General features: G+C 43.6%; 13 non-coding genes across 13 annotated transcripts; 5 read left to right on the top strand and 8 right to left on the bottom strand.

Moving 5' to 3' along the window:
- Positions 1-718: 718 nt before the first annotated feature.
- On the bottom strand, positions 719-791 carry trnak-cuu. The gene has a single exon. It is a non-coding gene; the product is annotated as a tRNA-Lys (tRNA).
- Positions 792-1,373: 582 nt separating this feature from the next.
- Positions 1,374-1,448, top strand: trnat-agu. The gene has a single exon. It is a non-coding gene; the product is annotated as a tRNA-Thr (tRNA).
- Positions 1,449-2,247: 799 nt separating this feature from the next.
- Positions 2,248-2,320, bottom strand: trnak-cuu. Its single transcript has one exon. It is a non-coding gene; the product is annotated as a tRNA-Lys (tRNA).
- A 1,365-nt stretch (positions 2,321-3,685) lies between these two features.
- On the bottom strand, positions 3,686-3,760 carry trnak-cuu. Its single transcript has one exon. It is a non-coding gene; the product is annotated as a tRNA-Lys (tRNA).
- A 582-nt stretch (positions 3,761-4,342) lies between these two features.
- trnat-agu lies at positions 4,343-4,416 on the top strand. The gene has a single exon. It is a non-coding gene; the product is annotated as a tRNA-Thr (tRNA).
- A 794-nt stretch (positions 4,417-5,210) lies between these two features.
- trnak-cuu lies at positions 5,211-5,283 on the bottom strand. The gene has a single exon. It is a non-coding gene; the product is annotated as a tRNA-Lys (tRNA).
- Positions 5,284-5,865: 582 nt separating this feature from the next.
- On the top strand, positions 5,866-5,939 carry trnat-agu. Its single transcript has one exon. It is a non-coding gene; the product is annotated as a tRNA-Thr (tRNA).
- Positions 5,940-6,628: 689 nt separating this feature from the next.
- On the bottom strand, positions 6,629-6,701 carry trnak-cuu. Its single transcript has one exon. It is a non-coding gene; the product is annotated as a tRNA-Lys (tRNA).
- Positions 6,702-7,284: 583 nt separating this feature from the next.
- trnat-agu lies at positions 7,285-7,358 on the top strand. Its single transcript has one exon. It is a non-coding gene; the product is annotated as a tRNA-Thr (tRNA).
- Positions 7,359-8,477: 1,119 nt separating this feature from the next.
- trnak-cuu lies at positions 8,478-8,550 on the bottom strand. Its single transcript has one exon. It is a non-coding gene; the product is annotated as a tRNA-Lys (tRNA).
- A 7,018-nt stretch (positions 8,551-15,568) lies between these two features.
- On the bottom strand, positions 15,569-15,641 carry trnak-cuu. Its single transcript has one exon. It is a non-coding gene; the product is annotated as a tRNA-Lys (tRNA).
- Positions 15,642-16,224: 583 nt separating this feature from the next.
- trnat-ugu lies at positions 16,225-16,298 on the top strand. Its single transcript has one exon. It is a non-coding gene; the product is annotated as a tRNA-Thr (tRNA).
- Positions 16,299-17,061: 763 nt separating this feature from the next.
- trnak-cuu lies at positions 17,062-17,134 on the bottom strand. The gene has a single exon. It is a non-coding gene; the product is annotated as a tRNA-Lys (tRNA).
- Between the last annotated feature and the right edge of the window lie 4,129 nt (positions 17,135-21,263).

Genomic DNA, 21,263 nt, shown 5'->3' with positions numbered 1-21,263 from the left:
ACAGCCTATAGGAGTAGGCTAATTACGCATATGGCAAAATATGATGATGCGATGGTAATTTACCGCAACACTACTACGGGGGTCCCCCTACCCCGAAAGATGGCGCCGGGGCTGCGACCATCAAACAGCACCCCTGTAATGAATGCTCTGGTATTTTGCCGGACAAGATATAGGCTTTTCCAACAAATTTCAAAAAATATATTTTCATAATGTAGCGTTATATGTCGGAAATGTGTTGCATCCCGCACCCTAAAAATGCAACTGATTTGTAAAGTCCCATGAAGCATGAATGTGCCGATGCCAGACACATACAATTTTGTAGAGTTTATGACTTGTACAGAAAATCCCAGGGAGTTCGCTACAAACTTTTTAAATCTTCACTCCAAAAAGCTGCTATTTTAGGCAAACAAAGGCCGAAATCCCTCTTTCAAAAACAGGTTTACCCCTGGGTTCCGTCCATTTTTTAAAATAGCTCATTCTGACAAATCCCCATTGGGTACATGAGTATTTTCTTATGTATGCCTTCAAAGGCGCCCGATGAAAATTATCTGTCTGGGCCGATCCACTAGACAAACGATATCAAAGTCTTCTGAGGATTGGTCGCTCATCTCCTACATACACGGACGGAATATTGTACGAACATTCATTCGTACAACATTATTGGTGCGACTTTGGCCACGTGTGTCTTATTGCGATACTGGAGTAACCGAAAAGCAAGCGCCCAACGTGGGGCTCGAACCCACGACCCTGAGATTAAGAGTCTCATGCTCTTACCGACTGAGCTAGCGGGCAACTGTATGCAAAATGTCCAAAAGGGACAGTATACACTCCTTTTCAACATGTGCTGAATGACTAGGCCTCGAGCCAAACATACTTATTGCCAATAGTTTTCATTATTACTTTTCAATATTCCTTACCTTTATCAGCAACCTACTGTGTGTTACTGTATCAAATGCTATAGCAAAGTCTGAGTAGATCACATCCACTGCCATCCCCGAGTCGAGGTTCCTGCTCAGCCCCTTATAAAAGGCAAATGATATTATTCTGGCAAGATCTGTTATGCATAAAACCATGCTGGCACAAACTCAAGGAAGTCAATTATCTTATCCTTTAACACCCCTTCGAAAAGTTTTCCTACACTGACGTCAGACTAACCTGCCTATAGTTTTTGAGGCTGAGAACAGGATGCCATTTTTATATAGCGGCATCACATTAGCAATTCGCAAGTCTCCTGGCACCATGTCAGACCTCAGGGAATCCTGAAAGATCAAGAAAGGAGCTTTGGCAATCACAGGGCTAAGCTTGTTTATTAGTTTAGCATATGGCATGCAACATTTCATTTAGGAGTACCACCTGCCCAGACTAAAAACCAGGGCGCTGTGGCTTAGATGGTTAAAGCGCCTGTCTAGTAAACAGGAGAATCCTGAGTTCGAATCTCAGCAGTGCCTTTGTTTAAGTGATTAGACCTACAATCTCCCCTGGTAGGAGACAACCCCCTAAAAAATATTTTAATATGTATGTTCCTTACTCACAGCCTATAGGAGTAGGCTAATTACGCATATGGCAAATATGATGATGCGATGGTAATTACCGCAACACTACTACGGGGGTCCCCCTACCCTGAAAGATGGCGCCGGTGCTGCGACCATCAAACAGCACCCCTGTAATGAATGCTCTGGTATCTGCCGGACAAGATATAGGCTTTCCAACAAATTTCAAAAAATCATATTTTCATAATGTAGCGTTATATGTCGGAAATGTGTTGCATCCGCACCCTAAAATGCAACTGATTTGTAAAAATCCCATGAAGCATGAATGTGCCAATGCCAGACACATACAATTTTGTAGAGCTTTATGACTTGTACAGAAACTCCCAGCAGTGCGCTACCAAACTTTTAAATCTTCACTCCAGAAAGCTGCCTATTTTAGGCATCAAGGCCGAAATCCCTCTTTCAAACAACAGGTTTACCCCTGGGTTCCGTCCATTTTTGAAAATAGCTCATTCTGACAAATCCCCATTGGGTACATGAGTATTTCTTATGTATGCCTTCAAAGGCGCCCGATGAAAATTATCTGTCTGGGCCGATCCCCTAGACGAACGATATCAAAGTCTTCTGAGGATATTGGTCGCTCATCTCCTTACATACACGGACGGAATATTGTACGAACATTCATTTCGTACAACATTATTGGTGCGACTTTGGCCACGTGTGTCTTATTGCGATACTGGAGTAACCGAAAAGCAAGCGCCCAACGTGGGGCTCGAACCCACGACCCTGAGATTAAGAGTCTCATGCTCTACCGACTGAGCTAGCCGGGCAACTGTATGCAAAAGTCCAAAAGGACAGTATACACTCCTTTTCAACATGTGCTGAATGACTAGGCCTCGAGCCAAACATACTTATTGCCAATAGTTTTCATTATTACTTTTCAATATTCCTTAATTTATCAGCAACCTACTGTGTGTTACTGTATCAAATGCTATAGGCAAAGTCTGAGTAGATCACATCCAACGCCATCCCCAGTCGAGGTTCCTGCTCAGCCCCTTATAAAAGGCAATGATATTATCTGGTAAATCTGTTATGCATAAAACCATGCTGGCACAAACTCAAGGAAGTCAATTATCTTATCTTTAACACCCCTTCGAAAAGTTTTCCTACCTGACGTGACTAACCTGCCTATAGTTTTGAGGCTGAGACGGATGCATTTTTATATAGTGGCATCACATTGATTCGCAAGTTCCTGGCAATGTCAGACTCGGGACTGAAGATCAAGAAAGGAGCTTTGAATCACAGGCTAAGCTTGTTTATTAGTTTAGCATATGGTGCAACATTTATTCTAGGAGTACACTGCCAGACTAAAAACCAGGGGCTTGGCTTAGATGGTAAGCGCCTGTCAGTAACAGGAGATCTAGTTCGAATTTGCAGTGCTTTGTTTAATGATTAGACCTCATCTCCCTGGTAGGAGAAACCCCCCTAAAAATATTCATATGTATGTCTTATCACAGCCTATAGAGTGCTAATTCGCATATGGCAAATAGATGATGCGATGTAATTACCGCACATACTACGGGGTCCCTACCCTGAAAGATGCGCCGGTGTGCAAACAGCCCCTGTATGAATGCTGGTATCTGCCGGACAGATATGGCTTTCCAAAATTTCAAAAATCATATTTTCATATGTAGCGTTATATGCGAAATGTGTTGCTCCCGACCTAAAATGCAACTGATTTGTAAAGTCCCATGAAGCATGAATGTGCCGATGCCAGACACATACAATTTTGTAGAGCTTTATGACTTGTACAGAAACTCCCAGCAGTGCGCTACCAAACTTTTAAATCTTCACTCCAGAAAGCTGCCTATTTTAGGCATCAAGGCCGAAATCCCTCTTTCAAACAACAGGTTTACCCCTGGGTTCGGTCCATTTTTGAAAATAGCTCATTCTGACAAATCCCCATTGGGTACATGAGTATTTCTTATGTATGCCTTCAAAGGCGCCCGATGAAAATTATCTGTCTGGGCCGATCCACTAGACGAACGATATCAAAGTCTTCTGAGGATATTGGTCGCTCATCTCCTTACATACACGGACGGAATATTGTACGAACATTCATTTCGTACAACATTATTGGTGCGACTTTGGCCACGTGTGTCTTATTGCGATACTGGAGTAACCGAAAAGCAACGCGCCCAACGTGGGGACTCGAACCCACGACCCTGAGATTAAGAGTCTCATGCTGCTACCGACTGAGCTAGCCGGGCAACTGTATGCAAAACGTCCAAAAGGGACAGTATACACTCCTTTTCAACATGTGCTGAATGACTAGGCCTCGAGCCAAACATACTTATTGCCAATAGTTTTCATTATTACTTTTCAATATTCCTTACCTTTATCAGCAACCTACTGTGTGTTACTGTATCAAATGCTATAGCAAAGTCTGAGTAGATCACATCCACTGCCATCCCCGAGTCGAGGTTCCTGCTCAGCCCCTTATAAAAGGCAGTGATATTATTCTGGCAAGATCTGTTATGCATAAAACCATGCTGGCACAAACTCAAGGAAGTCAATTATCTTATCCTTTAACACCCCTTCGAAAAGTTTTCCTACCACTGACGTCAGACTAACCTGCCTATAGTTTTGAGGCTGAGAACAGGATGCCATTTTTATATAGCGGCATCACATTAGCAATTCGCAAGTCTCCTGGCACCATGTCAGACCTCAGGGAATCCTGAAAGATCAAGAAAGGAGTTTGGCAATCACAGGGCTAAGCTTGTTTATTAGTTTAGCATATGGCATGCAACATTTCATTCTAGGAGTACCACCTGCCCAGACTAAAAACCAGTGGCGCTGTGGCTTAGATGGTTAAAGCGCCTGTCTAGTAAACAGGAGATCCTGAGTTCGAATCTCAGCAGTGCCGTTGTTTAAGTGATTAGACCTACAATCTCCCCCTGGTAGGAGACAACCCCCCTAAAAAATATTCAATATGTATGTTCCTTACTCACAGCCTATAGGAGTAGGCTAATTACGCATATGGCAAATATGATGATGCGATGGTAATTGCCGCAACACTACTACGGGGGGTCCCCCTACCCTGAAAGATGGCGCCGGTGCTGCAAACAGCACCCCTGTAATGAATGCTCTGGTATCTGCCGGACAAGATATAGGCTTTCCAAAAAATTTCAAAAAATCATATTTTCATAATGTAGCGTTATATGTCGGAAATGTGTTGCATCCCGCACCCTAAAATGCAACTGATTTGTAAAGTCCCATGAAGCATGAATGTGCCGATGCCAGACACATACAATTTTGTAGAGCTTTATGACTTGTACAGAAACTCCCAGCAGTGCGCTACCAAACTTTTAAATCTTCACTCCAGAAAGCTGCCTATTTTAGGCATCAAGGCCGAAATCCCTCTTTCAAACAACAGGTTTACCCCTGGGTTCCGTCCATTTTTGAAAATAGCTCATTCTGACAAATCCCCATTGGGTACATGAGTATTTCTTATGTATGCCTTCAAAGGCGCCCGATGAAAATTATCTGTCTGGGCCGATCCACTAGACGAACGATATCAAAGTCTTCTGAGGATATTGGTTGCTCATCTCCTTACATACACGGACGGAATAATGTACGAACATTCATTTCGTACAACATTATTGGTGCGACTTTGGCCACGTGTGTCTTATTGCGATACTGGAGTAACCGAAAAGCAAGCGCCCAACGTGGGGCTCGAACCCACGACCCTGAGATTAAGAGTCTCATGCTCTACCGACTGAGCTAGCCGGGCAACTGCATGCAAAAAGTCCAAAAGGGACAGTATACACTCCTTTTCAACATGTGCTGAATGACTAGGCCTCGAGCCAAACATACTTATTGCCAATAGTTTTCATTATTACTTTTCAATATTCCTTACCTTTATCAGCAACCTACTGTGTGTTACTGTATCAAATGCTATAGCAAAGTCTGAGTAGATCACATCCACTGCCATCCCCGAGTCGAGGTTCCTGCTCAGCCCCTTATAAAAGGCAATGATATTATTCTGGCAAGATCTGTTATGCATAAAACCATGCTGGCACAAACTCAAGGAAGTCAATTATCTTATCCTTTAACACCCCTTCGAAAAGTTTTCCTACCACTGAGTCAGACTAACCTGCCTATAGTTTTGAGGCTGAGAACAGGATGCCATTTTTATATAGCGGCATCACATTAGCAATTCGCAAGTCTCCTGGCACCATGTCAGACCTCAGGGAATCCTGAAAGATCAAGAAAGGAGCTTTGGCAATCACAGGGCTAAGCTTGTTTATTAGTTTAGCATATGGCATGCAACATTTCATTCTAGGAGTACCACCTGCCCAGACTAAAAACCAGGGGCGCTGTGGCTTAGATGGTTAAAGCGCCTGTCTAGTAAACAGGAGATCCTGAGTTCGAATCTCAGCAGTGCCTTTGTTTAAGTGATTAGACCTACAATCTCCCCCTGGTAGGAGACAACCCCCCTAAAAAATATTCAATATGTATGTTCCTTACTCACAGCCTATAGGAGTAGGCTAATTAAGCATATGGCAAATATTATGATGCGATGGTAATTACCGCAACACTACTATGGGGGGTCCCCCTACCCTGAAAGATGGCGCCGGTGTCGGAAATGTGTTGCATCCCGCACCCTAAAATCTAACTGATTTGTAAAGTCCCATGAAGCATGAATGTGCCGATTCCAGACACATACAATTTTGTAGAGCTTTATGACTTGTACAGAAACTCCCAGCAGTGCGCTACCAAACTTTTAAATCTTCACTCCAGAAAGCTGCCTATTTTAGGCATCAAGGCCGAAATCCCTCTTTCAAACAACAGGTTTACCCCTGGGTTCCGTCCATTTTTGAAAATAGCTCATTCTGACAAATCCCTATTGGGTACATGAGTATTTCTTATGTATGCCTTCAAAGGCGCCCGATGAAAATTATCTGTCTGGGCCGATCCACTAGACGAACGATATCAAAATCTTCCGAGGATATTGGTCGCTCATCTCCTTACATACACGGACGGAATATTGTACGAACATTCATTTCGTACAACATTATTGGTGCAACTTTGGCCACGTGTGTCTTATTGCGATACTGGAGTAACCGAAAAGCAAGCGCCCAACGTGGGGCTCGAACCCACGACCCTGAGATTAAGAGTCTCATGCTCTACCGACTGAGCTAGCCGGGCAACTGTATGCAAAATGTCCAAAAGGGACAGTATACACTCCTTTTCAACATGTGCTGAATGACTAGGCCTCGAGCCAAACATACTTATTGCCAATAGTTTTCATTATTACTTTTCAATATTCCTTACCTTTATCAGCAACCTACTGTGTGTTACTGTATCAAATGCTATAGCAAAGTCTGAGTAGATCACATCCACTGCCATCCCCGAGTCGAGGTTCCTGCTCAGCCCCTTATAAAAGGCAATGATATTATTCTGGCAAGATCTGTTATGCATAAAACCATGCTGGCACAAACTCAAGGAAGGCAACTATCTTATCCTTTAACACCCCTTCGAAAAGTTTTCCTACCACTGACGTCAGACTAACCTGCCTATAGTTTTGAGGCTGAGAACAGGATGCCATTTTTATATAGCGGCATCACATTAGCAATTCGCAAGTCTCCTGGCACCATGTCAGACCTCAGGGAATCCTGAAAGATCAAGAAAGGAGCTTTGGCAATCACAGGGCTAAGCTTGTTTATTAGTTTAGCATATGGCATGCAACAGTTAATTCTAGGAGTACCACCTGCCCAGACTAAAAACCAGGGGCGCTGTGGCTTAGATGGTTAAAGCGCCTGTCTAGTAAACAGGAGATCCTGAGTTCGAATCTCAGCAGTGCCTTTGTTTAAGTGATTAGACCTACAATCTCCCCCTGGTAGGAGACAACCCCCCTAAAAAATATTCAATATGTATGTTCCTTACTCACAGCCTATAGGAGTAGGCTAATTACGCATATGGCAAATATTATGATGCGATGGTAATTACCGCAACACTACTACGGGGGGTCCCCCTACCCTGAAAGATGGCGCCGGTGCTGCGACCATCAAACAGCACCCCTGTAATGAATGCTCTGGTATCTGCCGGACAAGATATAGGCTTTCCTACAAATTTCAAAAAACCATATTTTCATAATGTAGCGTTATATGTCGGAAATGTGTTGCATCCCGCACCCTAAAATGCAACTGATTTGTAAAGTCCCATGAAGCATGAATGTGCCGATGCCAGACACATACAATTTTGTAGAGCTTTATGACTTGTACAGAAACTCCCAGCAGTGCGCTACCAAACTTTTAAATCTTCACTCCAGAAAGCTGCCTATTTTAGGCATCAAGGCCGAAATCCCTCTTCCAAACAACAGGTTTACCCCTGGGTTCCCTCCATTTTTGAAAATAGCTCATTCTGATAAATCCCCATTGGGTACATGAGTATTTCTTATGTATGCCTTCAAAGGCGCCCGATGAAAATTATCTGTCTGGGCCGATCCACTAGAGTCTAGGGGTTCCCAACCTTTTTTTACCCGTGAGCCAAATTCAAATGTAAAAAGAGTTGGGGAGCAACACAAACATAAAATAGTCCCTTGGGGTGCCAAATAAGGGCTGTGATTGGCTATTTGGTTGCCCCTATGTGGACTGGCAACCTACAAGAGGCTCTACTTGGTACTATACTTAGTTTTTATGCAATTAAAACTTGCTTCCAAGCCTGGAATTCAAAAATAAACATCTGCTCTGAGGACACAGAGAGCAACATCCAAGGGGTTGGAGAGCAACATGTTGCTCGCGAGCTACTGGTTGGGGATCACTGCACTAGACGAACAATATCAAAGTCTTCTGAGGATATTGGTCGCTCATCTCCTTACATACACGGACGGAATATTGTACGAACATTCATTTTGTACAACATTATTGGTGCGACTTTGGCCACGTGTGTCTTATTGCGATACTGGAGTAACCGAAAAGCAAGCGCTCAACGTGGGGCTCGAACCCACGACCTTGAGATTAAGAGTCTCATGCTCTACCGACTGAGCTAGCCGGGCAACTGTATGCAAAAAGTCCAAAAGGGACAGTATACACTCCTTTTCAACATGTGCTGAATGACTAGGCCTCGAGCCAAACATACTTATTGCCAATAGTTTTCATTATTACTTTTCAATATTCCTTACCTTTATCAGCAACCTACTGTGTGTTACTGTATCAAATGCTATAGCAAAGTCTGAGTAGATCACATCCACTGCCATCCCCGAGTCGAGGTTCCTGCTCAGCCCCTTATAAAAGGCAATGATATTATTCTGGCAAGATCTGTTATGCATAAAACCATGCTGGCACAAACTCAAGGAAGTCAATTTTCTTCTACGTCCCTCCATGTCAGTACACATGGGCATTGCCCCTCCCAGACCTGGAGGTAGGACCTATAACATAGCCAATCAAAATCAATCATGACCTATAAGACCACATGACTTCCTCCTCACCACAGTTATTTTTTGTCCTACTGGACAGGGAGGTAGGATCTCCCTCCTCACTTTTTATTTTTTGTTGAATTTTGAGAGAAATCAAACACAGTTTTTGTTTTTTGTTTTTCTTTTGCATTTTCTTTTTGTTTATTTATTTATTTATTTTTTACCTCTGTGTAGACACAGAGGGATGATTCCCAGGTAATGGAGAAGATTTTACCTGATGCCTCAAGATGCATAATCTGTAAATTATCGCTTATTGGGAAGAAATGCAGGTGTGGGCATATCCATGGTCCTAGCCCTGTGCTAAAATAGGCCCCCTGCTATATGCCCAGCGAGGCACAAGATTCAATCTAGTGCTTTTTTGGGAACAAACACAGGTGTGGGCTTCCCACATTATTACCTGTGAGCCTTTTGTTTTTTCTTCTGTATTTTTATTTATTTATTTATTTATTTTTGCTTATTTTTTACCTCTGTGTGGACACAGAGGGATGATTCCCAGGTAACGGAGAAGAATTTACCTGATGCCTCAAGACGCATAATCTGTAAATTATGGTTTATTGGGAAGAAGTGCAGGTGTGGGCATACCCATGGTCCTAGCCCTGTGCTAAAACAGCCCCCCTGCTATATGCCCAGCGAGGCACAAGATTCAATCTAGTGCTTTTTTGGGAACAAACACAGGTGTGGGCTTCCCACATTGTTACCTGTGAGCTTTTTGGACTCCCCTTTTCTTTTGAGTTATGTGAGACTTTACAGAACTCTACAGAACTTCTGCAAAAGGGCCGTGGGTATGCATATGGGCTAGTTATAACTGCCTGAAGCTGGTGAGTATGATTCTTCATTATCTACTGTGTGTAGTGCACTGGGAAGTCTGCATGCTAATTAGCTAATTATGTCCCTCAGCTGAGAGCTATTGGGGCTTTGGCTGGAGTTTCCATCCAGCTAATTAGCCACTCTGATAAGGTGCAGGTGTGCCTTCGCCCCGTTTTGCTATTGCTGTTAATATTTTAAGCCTTGTATGGGTGACCCTGCATCCTCTGTGCAGACACAGAAGTTATATTGGCTCATGTTACTAAGGCTCCTCCAGGAAGGGCTAGAGGTTGCACTGATCAAGCAATATGGCACCTCCTTCCTTCTTATGAGTCTGCTCTTAACAAGCAGTGTTCCACCTGGATATTCCTGCTGACAAGCCTGAGCTATCTGGTAAGCTGCCTGTGTTCCCCTGACTTCTTGTATTATCTGAAGTCTTATGTTGTGAGCTGGTGTCCTCTGTGCAAAATACAGTATTGGCTCTTGCTACACTTTAAGTACTGGCTGGTGAATCCCTCTGCCTAAGCAGTGTGGTACCTGAATCCAGAGATTTTGATTTCTCAGTATCCATTGTATATTTGAAACATTAATTTCACTGGGAAGTCTGCATGTTAATAAGCTTAAGATGTCCCTCAGCTGTAAGCTATCAGGGCTTTGGCTGGAGTTTCCATCAAGCTAACTAGTCACTATCTGGTAAGGTGCAGGTGTTCCTTTGGCCCCTTTGCTATTGCTGTTTAATATTTGAAGTTTTGTATGGGTGAACCTGCATCCTCTTGGCTGACACAGTGGTTATATTGGCTCATGTGCTCAAGCAGTATGGCACCTCCTTCCTTTCTTATGAGTCTGCTCTTAACAAGCAGTGTTCCACTGGACTGGATATTCCTGCTGACAAGTCTGAGCTATCTGGTAAGCTGCCTGTGTTCCTTCTTATATTATATGAAGTCGTATGTTGTGAGCTGGAGTCCTCTGTGCAAAATGCAGTTACACAAGGTACTAAGTCTGCATGTTAATAAGCTAATTATGTCCCTCAGCTGAGGCACAAGATTCAATCTAGTGCTTTTTTGGGAACACACAGGTGTGGGCTTCCCACATTGTTACCTGTGAGCTTTTTGGACTCCCCTTTTCTTTTGAGTTATGTGAGACTTTACAGAACTCTACAGAACTTCTGCAAAAGGGCCGTGGGTATGCATATGGGCTAGTTATAACTGCCTGAAGCTGGTGAGTATGATTCTTCATTATCTACTGTGTGTAGTGCACTGGGAAGTCTGCATGCTAATTGGCTAATTATGTCCCTCAGCTGAGAGCTATTGGGGCTTTGGATGGAGTTTCCATCCAGCTAATTTATTAATTTATTAATTTATTGCCTTTTATTACACTGGAGGCTTGCACTGCTGAAGCAGTATGGTAGCCCCTTCCTTACATTGAGTCTGCTCAGTGCTGTAACCTGATGTCATTGGGCCCCACAGCAAATTCATTTTAGGGCCCCTAACATATCCAGAGGTTGTGCTTTTTTACCAATACGTATTGAAATTGCTCTTTATTTGGGCCTCATGGGTCCCTATACCTTTTGGGCCCACCTGCAGCCGCAGGGTCTGCTTCCTCTTTAGTTACGCCCCTGAGTCTGCTCCTTAGAAGCAGTCTGCCACCAAGGATCTGTCTGGATTATTCCTACTGTCTAGCGCATATTATCTGGTTAGGTGCCTGTATTCCTCTGACTTCTTGTATAAGTTGTCATCTGAGGTCTTAGGTTTGTGAGCCCGAGTTCTCTGCGCAGACACAGTAGGTAAGTGTGCTCTTATTACACCTGGTATTTCCAGGACCGGCTAGGGGTTTGTTCTGCTGTAGCAGTATTGTACCCCATTTTTTCCTATGATGTTTCCACACTTAACAGGCAGTGTTCCGAGTTATATGGTGTCTTTTTGTGTGATGTTGGCCTTCTCTTAGATATTCTATTCCCATCTGGTGGCTTTTGTTGGGAGCTCAGTTGTAGTTATACTACATCTACTGAGTTTTTGTGACGGTAGGTTTCCATTCTTTAATTGTTGGTAGATTAAAGGGCACTTACTGTTATGTCTACTGGCACCTTAACATGCTTGTAGTCTATGGCCCTTTGTGTGGCCTCGGGCATCTCGCCAGGGAGCTGGGTTTGTGTGGCCTCTAGCTTTCATTATGGTCCTTGGCTTGGGTTAGAGCCCTTGTTTTGGTCCATGGCTTTTTACCATGGTCCTCGGCTCCTGGGTCTGCTGGCCTTTTACAAGGGCCCTTGTTCTGCTGGCCTGTTGCATGAGCCTTTGGCTCATGTGGTCTTTTACCCTTGGCGCATTTGTTTGGTTGTCCTTTTACCTGGGTTATTATGGCTACGGACCTGTTTTCATGGCCCTTAACTTAGGTGCTTGCTTGCCTTTTACCAGGGTTCTTGGGCTGTTGGCCTTTTCTGTGGACCCTGGCTAAGGGGGCTGCTAGTTTTTATTATAGTCCTTGTGGGCTTGTGGCCGCCAGTCTTGGCTGTGACCTATGGTGCATAGGTCGCCAGGCTGTGGTGGCTGATAGGCATGGTTACTATTCTTGCTGTGGCCCTTGGTGGGCATGTCTGTTTGCCTTGCGGCAATCCTTGGCAGGACAACAGCCATTGGTTTTGTCTTGTCTGCAATCCTTGCAGGTATGGTTCTGGTTACACCAGCAGTAGGCATGATTGACTATTTGGTTGGATCTAGCATGGGTTGTACCATCAGCTGGTGTTTGCTCTGAGTTTCACAGCCCATAGCTAATTTTGTTGCTGATTGGTATTCAGCAGCTGATGTTGGTCATATGTTGGCTTACAGCTAACCTTTTCTTCTGCCTTACATGCATTGTTTTTGGTCTTGTATGCCACTGCTTATTATCAATAAGGCTGGCTTGTGGACCAGGATTTTGCAAGTTCAACAACTGACGTGCTCCGTTGTGGCATGTATGGAAATTGACTTTTGTGTCAGGTGCCAGTGCAGTTGGTTACCTTGTCCCTAAGGGTGGCATTCACAATAGCTGGCTTATTTACTATTGCTTGTGTATTCAAATTCCACTCTGTTTTTTTGCAAACACTTCAGCTGACGGGCATCTTGGCCTGCTAGTGTGACAATGGCCTTGCACCTCTATGTTGGAATACATAATAGCTGGCTGGTCCACCACTGGTTTGCATGTATGGTGGCTGGCTCTCTGCCAGTGGATTGTGCATCATTGCTGGTTGGTACCAGTTTTTGTAGGCTATAAGCTTCTGGCATGCCTGATTTTGGATTGTGATCCCAGCTGTTGGCTGGTTCAGTAGCTTCTATGTATGGTCACAGGTTTGGTTCAGCTTTTGCATAAACTGTATCATTGTGCAGCTTGAGCTGTAGTGGCCTCGTCTTTTGTGGGTGTTTTCTAGAACTGTAATTGGCTTGGGTCCCATTGCTTGCTTGTGTAGCAGTTGGCTGGGGCAACAGCATATCTTAGTGGTAGATGGCTTTAAGTCACATTGGTTGGTTCAGCAGCTTATCCTTGTGCTGTTGTATACCCAGTTTAGATTTGGTGGTTGGTGGAGCTACTGGGCTGTACCAGCATGGCTCTACAATGGTTACAATGATATGCTGATTTATGATAACCCAGAGTTGGTGTTCATTTAGTTAAGTCTTCATTAGGTATTATTAGCATGGAGTTAGTGGATCTTGGACTGATCTCTGGTGTAGAGGTGACTCCGGTCAGCACTGGTATGAGCTGCTTCCATTAAGATGCAGGACCAGGCTAATGTGGGCCAAGTCTTTTTAGGGCCACTTGCTATTGCTGAGGAACGTGTATTTCTCCAGCACTGGTGATAGATGCATTCAAGTTGTGTTTAGTTTCTGATCTGATTGATTTCCTGGTGGTTTCTAGGGTGTTTTAGTTCTGAGATGGCTATTGCCATCATTCTGGTTTTGTCCTAAGGCACCTTTTTTGTTTTAACAGTTGCAGGATTTTTGTTCTTCCCCAGGTGGGGTTTTGTCAGATAACCATATTGCAGGTATCCCTCTAGTCACTGAGGGAACCTTTTTAAACAGAATATGTTTATTCTTAATCTGCAATGCTTGATCCTCAAGTACCGGTCTCTGTAATTTTGTGGTTGATTTTGTAGCTCTTGTTAATCGTTTACCATGTCCTAGGACATGTTCTTGTGCCTTTTATCTACCCTTTTCAGGAGATATACATTTATCAGCTCCCCTGTTGGATGGATGTGATGCTGGCCTTTTCTCAGGGCCTCCTTAGCATCAGTTTGGTTTTTGCATTATGTTGGTTATTCCCACCCCTTGTTTTCGGAGCATGGCTTGGTAGATCCCATGTGTACTGACATGGAGGGACGTAGAAGAAATAGAGAATTTTACTTACCTATTTGACGTAAATTCCTTTTCTTCTAGTCCCGACATGTCAGTACAGGGTTTCCCATCCCAATTATTTATTTTGGTTACTGTACTGCTATGGCAAAAGTATAACTGTGGTGAGGAGGAAGTCATGTGGTCTTATAGGTCATGATTGATTTTGATTGGCTATGTTATAGGTCCTACCTCCAGGTCTGGGAGGGGCAATGCCCATGTGTACTGACATGTCGGGACTAGAAGAAAAGGAATTTACGTCAAGTAGGTAAGTAAAATTCTCTATATCTTATCCTTTAACACCCCTTCGAAAAGTTTTCCTACCACTGACGTCAGACTAACCTGCCTATAGTTTTGAGGCTGAGAACAGGATGCCATTTTTATATAGCGGCATCACATTAGCTATTCGCAAGTCTCCTGGCACCATGTCAGACCTCAGGGAATCCTGAAAGATCAAGAAAGGAGCTTTGGCAATCACAGGGCTAAGCTTGTTTATTAGTTTAGCATATGGCATGCAACATTTCATTCTAGGAGTACCACCTGCCCAGACTAAAAACCAGGGGCGCTGTGGCTTAGATGGTTAAAGCGCCTGTCTAGTAAACAGGAGTTCCTGAGTTCGAATCTCTGCAGTGCCTTTGTTTAAGTGATTAGACCTACAATCTCCCCCTGGTAGGAGACAACCCCCCAAAAAAATATTCAATATGTATGTTCCTTACTCACAGCCTATAGAAGTAGGCTAATTACGCATATGGCAAATATGATGATGCGATGGTAATTACCGCAACACTACTACGGGGGGTCCCCCTACCCTGAAAGATGGCGCTGGTGCTGCGACCATCAAACAGCACCCCTGTAATGAATGCTCTGGTATCTGCCGGACAAGATATAGGCTTTCCAACAAATTTCAAAAAATCATATTTTCATAATGTAGCGTTATATGTCGGAAATGTGTTGCATCCCGCACCCTAAAATGCAACTGATTTGTAAAGTCCCATGAAGCATGAATGTGCCGATGCCAGACACATACAATTTTGTAGAGCTTTATGACTTGTACAGAAACTCCCAGCAGTGCGCTACCAAACTTTTAAATCTTCACTCCAGAAAGCTGCCTATTTTAGGCATCAAGGCCGAAATCCCTCTTTCAAACAACAGGTTTACCCCTGGGTTCCGTCCATTTTTGAAAATAGCTCATTCTGACAAATCCCCATTGGGTACATGAGTATTTCTTATGTATGCCTTCAAAGGCGCCCGATGAAAATTATCTGTCTGGGCCGATCCACTAGACGAACGATATAAAAGTCTTCTGAGGATATTGGTCGCTCATCTCCTTACATACACGGACGGAATATTGTACGAACATTCATTTCGTACAACATTATTGGTGCGACTTTGGCCACGTGTGTCTTATTGCGATACTGGAGTAACCGAAAAGCAAGCGCCCAACGTGGGGCTCGAACCCAAGACCCTGAGACTAAGAGTCTCATGCTCTACCGACTGAGCTAGCCGGGCAACTGTGTGCAAAATGTACAAAAGGGACAGTATACACTCCTTTTCAACATGTGCTGAATGACTAGGCCTCGAGCCAAACATACTTATTGCCAATAGTTTTCATTATTACTTTTCAATATTCCTTACCTTTATCAGCAACCTACTGTGTGTTACTGTATCAAATGCTATAGCAAAGTCTGAGTAGATCACATCCACTGCCATCCCCGAGTCGAGGTTCCTGCTCAGCCCCTTATAAAAGGCAATGATATTATTCTGGCAAGATCTGTTATGCATAAAACCATGCTGGCACAAACTCAAGGAAGTCAATTATCTTATCCTTTAACACCCCTTCGAAAAGTTTTCCTACCACTGACGTCAGACTAACCTGCCTATAGTTTTGAGGCTGAGAACAGGATGCCATTTTTATATAGCGGCATCACATTAGCAATTCGCAAGTCTCCTGGCACCATGTCAGACCTCAGGGAATCCTGAAAGATCAAGAAAGGAGCTTTGGCAATCACAGGGCTAAGCTTGTTTATTAGTTTAGCATATGGCATGCAACATTTCATTCTAGGAGTACCACCTGCCCAGACTAAAAACCAGGGGCGCTGTGGCTTAGATGGTTAAAGCGCCTGTCTAGTAAACAGGAGGTCCTGAGTTCGAATCTCAGCAGTGCCTTTGTTTAAGTGATTAGACCTACAATCTCCCCCTGGTAGGAGACAAACCCCTAAAAAATATTCAATATGTATGTTCCTTACTCACAGCCTATAGGAGTATGCTAATTACGCATATGGCAAATATGATGATGCGATGGTTATTACCGCAACACTACTACGGGGGGTCCCCCTACCCTGAAAGATGGCGCCGGTGCTGCGACCATCAAACAGTACCCCTGTAATGAATGCTCTGGTATCTGCCGGACAAGATATAGGCTTTCCAACAAATTTCAAAAAATCATATTTTCATAATGTAGCGTTATATGTCGGAAATGTGTTGCATCCCGCACCCTAAAATGCAACTTATTTGTAAAGTCCCATGAAGCATGAATGTGCCGATGCCAGACACATACAATTTTGTAGAGCTTTATGACTTGTACAGAAACTCCCAGCAGTGCGCTACCAAACTTTTAAATCTTCACTCCAGAAAGCTGCCTACTTTAGTACCCCTGGGTTCCGTCCATTTTTGAAAATAGCTCATTCTGACAAATCCCCATTGGGTACATGAGTATTTCTTATGTATGCCTTCAAAGGCGCCCGATGAAAATTATCTGTCTGGGCCGATCCACTAGACGAACAATATCAAAGTCTTCTGATGATATTGGTCGCTCATCTCCTTACATACACGGACGGAATATTGTACGAACATTCATTTCGTACAACATTATTGGTGCGACTTTGGCCACGTGTGTCTTTTTGCGATACTGGAGCAACCGAAAAGCAAGCACCAAACGTGGGGTTCGAACCCACGACCCTGAGATTAAGAGTCTCATGCTCTACCAACGAAGCTAGCCGGGCAACTGTATGTAAATGTCCAAAAGGGACAGTGTACACATGTGCTGAATGACTAGGCCTCGAGCCAAACATACTTATTGCCAATAGTTTTCATTATTACTTTTCAATATTCTTTACCTTTATCAGCAACCTACTGTGTGTTACTGTATCAAATGCTATAGCAAAGTATGAGTAGATCACTTCCACTGCCATCCCCAAGTCGAGGTTCCTGCTCAGCCCCTTATAAAAGGCACTGATATTATTCTGGCAAGATCTTTTAAGCATTGTTCTAGGTCTCGTTCTGGGTACATAGTTCCCTATCGGCAACTACGTCCACTCAGAAAAGAGCAGCCGATAGGACTCATATGGAAGTATCCAAATTTCAGGTTGGGGACTTGGTTTGGCTATCCACAGGGAATATCAATCTTAAAATCCCATTTCTTAAGCAGGGGCCCATTTATAGGTCCATACCCTATTGTGGAAATTGTGAACCCAACCTCTATCTGTCTCGAGTTACATTACTTGTTTAAGTTATCTAACCTATTTCATGTTTCTATTTTAAAACCAGCCATTCAGGTCCACCAGGAATCTTGTCCTCCTCCAGGTTTGGTGAAAAGTCTGGTCAAATCTGATTCCAGGGTTGACCACCTTAGGAGACAGTTCCATCTCAGGTCTCCTGGTAAGCTTGAGGGTCCAGTGGCCCCTCCTCAAGGGGGGGGGGTAATGTAATGATTAGCGTTTACCCTGGTGTTCCAGTGGAGTACCATCTGGCACCTGCGGGGGCACTTGCCATGACTTCGGAGGGTCCTGTTTCATTCAGTGCCAGTTCTCCTATGGTGTGCGCGGGCGCAATGGCAAGAAATTCAAGGCTTTGTATTACTACACATTGCCCTTTGTTAGGTTCTATTTGTAAAGTTCCTAGGTGTCTGATTCTATCTATTATTACTGGTTATGTTCCTTGCTTGCCTTTTGACTATTCTTATCCTCTAACCCTAACCTATGCCTGACCTCTCCAATCCTGATCCTGCCTGCTTGTGACTAGTCTTACCTCTCCAATCCGACCTTTGTCTGTCCACTGACTATTCTACGTTCTCCTATCCTGATTTCGGCCTGTCTGATGATTCTCGGCTTGTGCTGGCCCGGCCTGCCTGTTCCGGTGTTCTTCCTTCCAGTATCCTGGTGAGACAATTGTGCCCCTTCCAGAACCTTTAGCTTTGCTCCTCTCTGAAATAAGACCTGGCGGCATCCAATTAGCCGAGGGCTCCTCCCGAGGTGAAAGGCGGCAGTTATAGGTAGAAGTGAGAGCCATGACCAGGGAGCTTAGCTTTGGTTCTGGATATAGGTTGCCGAACGTGACAGGCGGTCTACGTGGGGTGGGGGTATGGGTTTTTTTACTACAGGGTTTGTTTCTCCTTTAAGTAATTGGATCTACACCCCCCACCAGGTAGGAGGCAGCCTACCTGGTGTCTATCTATGTGCCGGTAGCAGTATGCTAAATGCGCATATGGTGAATATATTTGCGTACCTCAAGGGCCCAAAATACTGTCTAAATAGGTAAGAGATTGTGTGGTTATTGTTTTTGTTTATGATATCTGGATGCAATTAGTATTGTTCAGATGTGTGTATATTTTCCCTTATTCCCAAACATTGGGCTGAAATATTTGTACAAAATCTATATATAAGTATATAAGTAAAGTGTGCAGCATCTTTCTGATTTAAATTTGGGTTGATTAACAGAAAGCCTGTGGTATAAACAAAGCTCCGGTTCTGAACCAGGGACCTTTCATGGGTGAGGGGAACGCGATAAGTGCTACACTACAGAAACTCCCGTGCTCACTTAGCACAAAGGGCCCCCTACCCCAAAAGATGATGCCGGTGCAGTTCCCCTGTAATGAATGCTCTGGATAGAGGAATCATTGCATACACTTAGCAAGACAAGCAGAACCAGTAGTAAGTACCTAAATAGGTCGTCAAACTGAGTTTGACAGGTGCCCTGCCCCCAATGGCACCTGTCAAAGTTTGAGCTGGTCTTCAGGATCTGATATAGCCACGCCCACTGCAACAAAGCATTCCCCGCCCACTGCGCAGCCACCATTTTGTGAAATGAAGCCCTAGCTAGCCTCTACTGTGAGCGCCACCATATGGTTATGTTTGATATTACCAGATCTATATGTGGTCACTGAGTAACTGCGAGGGCAACATAATGCCTTTCAAGACTGTTGGAAGCTTCCAGCACCCTGCTTTTGGAATCCCATTTACCCCTTAAACTATAAATAATTTTTTTGACTACTTAAAAGTATTTGACAACTTAAACGTGGCATTGCTGGTATCTCATAGTGCAGATCCTACAGAGGACCAGGGTAGATTCAGTTGTCCACATATGCAAGCAAAAGATAATGAGGCAACTTAATGCCTTACAAGACTGTTGGAAGCTACCAGCACCCTACTTTTGGAATCCCATCTACCCCTTAAACTAAGATCCACACTGATAGTTCCTTGACATGTTTATGCTCCTGCATAGAGTTGCTGCAGAAATTAGCTGAATTAGCTACACAATACACTGATATGTTTGCTATGGAATATGCCAACCTCCCCAGCCCCCCTCTCATTAGTAAGGCCCTATAAATGCTGCTAGTGCATAGAGGATGCATAGCAGGGCAAAAAAAAAATGGAAAAAGTGCACAGTATTTGCCCAAATACCTAAATATAAATACGGCATCAGTGCCAGGGCCATAATACAATTTCCCAGCTTATCCTCTTAAACAGCAATGTCTAAGAAATATACCCCAACCCTACACCGTGTATTTTTCACAGCTCTTATAAATTTGCTGACAACCCTGGACACTGATAGGACTGATAGGACTTAATAGATAGTGTTACTTTAATTCTACAGCTTCGGGAAGGGATAATGAAACAACAATATTTAAAGTTTTTATCTAGGCTCATGGGCTGATCAAATTCCTACATTATTAAAAAGGAATAAATCAATATTTTTACCATGTAAATGGTTTATATATCTGCTCCCATGGATATCCAGCCAAGCCTGCCTCCATTGCTGAACCCCCGTCTCTACTGGCAGCACTCGGATAGCTGCAAGTCAAATCAATCAATTGTAAACATTTATTATACAAATAGCATTAATAAATAGAGAAACCCCCACTGACTACAAATTCCCTCAGATTTACTTGCCTTAGTGGCGGCTGCATGTTCAGGTGCTACTTTTAAGCATTTATTATAGATTCAATCCAGCAAAGAGAAATATCTCTCCCCATGTTATATACAGTGTTCTAAATAATGTTTAATACATGACAACACAGTCTTACTTCCTAAATGTTATACTGGGCTTTTCATGGAATCGGCCATGTGTCAAACACCTTTAAAGAGGCAGAAACTGTTCATTTAATAGAGGGGAGTGCCAGTGTGACTATGTCATGGACAAATTCCCTGACTTTAGGAAATTATATATCAGTCCATGGGATGATAATGACTTCCAGTCTCATGCAGAATTGGAGTGTTAATAGGGACAATTGCAGGGGTCGTCTAACTCTCTTGACCTCCTTAACCTTCTCCTTTGCCCCCCTCCCTTTCTCTCTCTCTGACTTACATCTTAAAGGACAAGAAAAGTTAAACTAAAGAAGTAGCTAGAAATGTTGTACATGATGTTTTGTGCTTCTGTACCAGCCCAAGGCAACCACAGCCCTTTTGCAGTAAAGATCTGTGTCTCCAAAGATGCCCCAGTAGCTCCCCATCTTCTTTTCTGCTGATTCACTGCACATGCTCTGTGCTGCTGTCACTTACTGAGCTTAGGGAGCCACTCACAATATACAGTACACATAGAATAGAAATGTCACAATATAAGGCTGATTAGTAATTAATACACATAATTACTACATGGCAGCACAGAAACCAGTGCAATTAGCATCAGAATTGAATAATCAGCAAACCTGTAGCATCAGCTTATATTACAGCCAGGGAAGCTCATTTTCTGCTGGATAATTAGTGACGAGCCCTAAGCTTAGCTTCTCAACAGCCAATCAGAGCCCACTGAGCATGTGAGTGTCACAGACACTTTCCAAGATGGTGACCCCCTGTGACAAGTTTGAAGTCCTGGATCATTGCTGCTATTGACAAGCTCAAACTTTAGCCTCGTGCA

Source organism: Xenopus laevis, chromosome 3L (assembly GCF_017654675.1).
Source record: "Xenopus laevis strain J_2021 chromosome 3L, Xenopus_laevis_v10.1, whole genome shotgun sequence".
In the NCBI taxonomy this organism is placed as follows: Eukaryota; Metazoa; Chordata; class Amphibia; order Anura; family Pipidae; genus Xenopus; species Xenopus laevis.
Note: the sequence above shows the minus strand (reverse complement) of the source record. Positions and strands in the feature narration are given on the sequence as shown.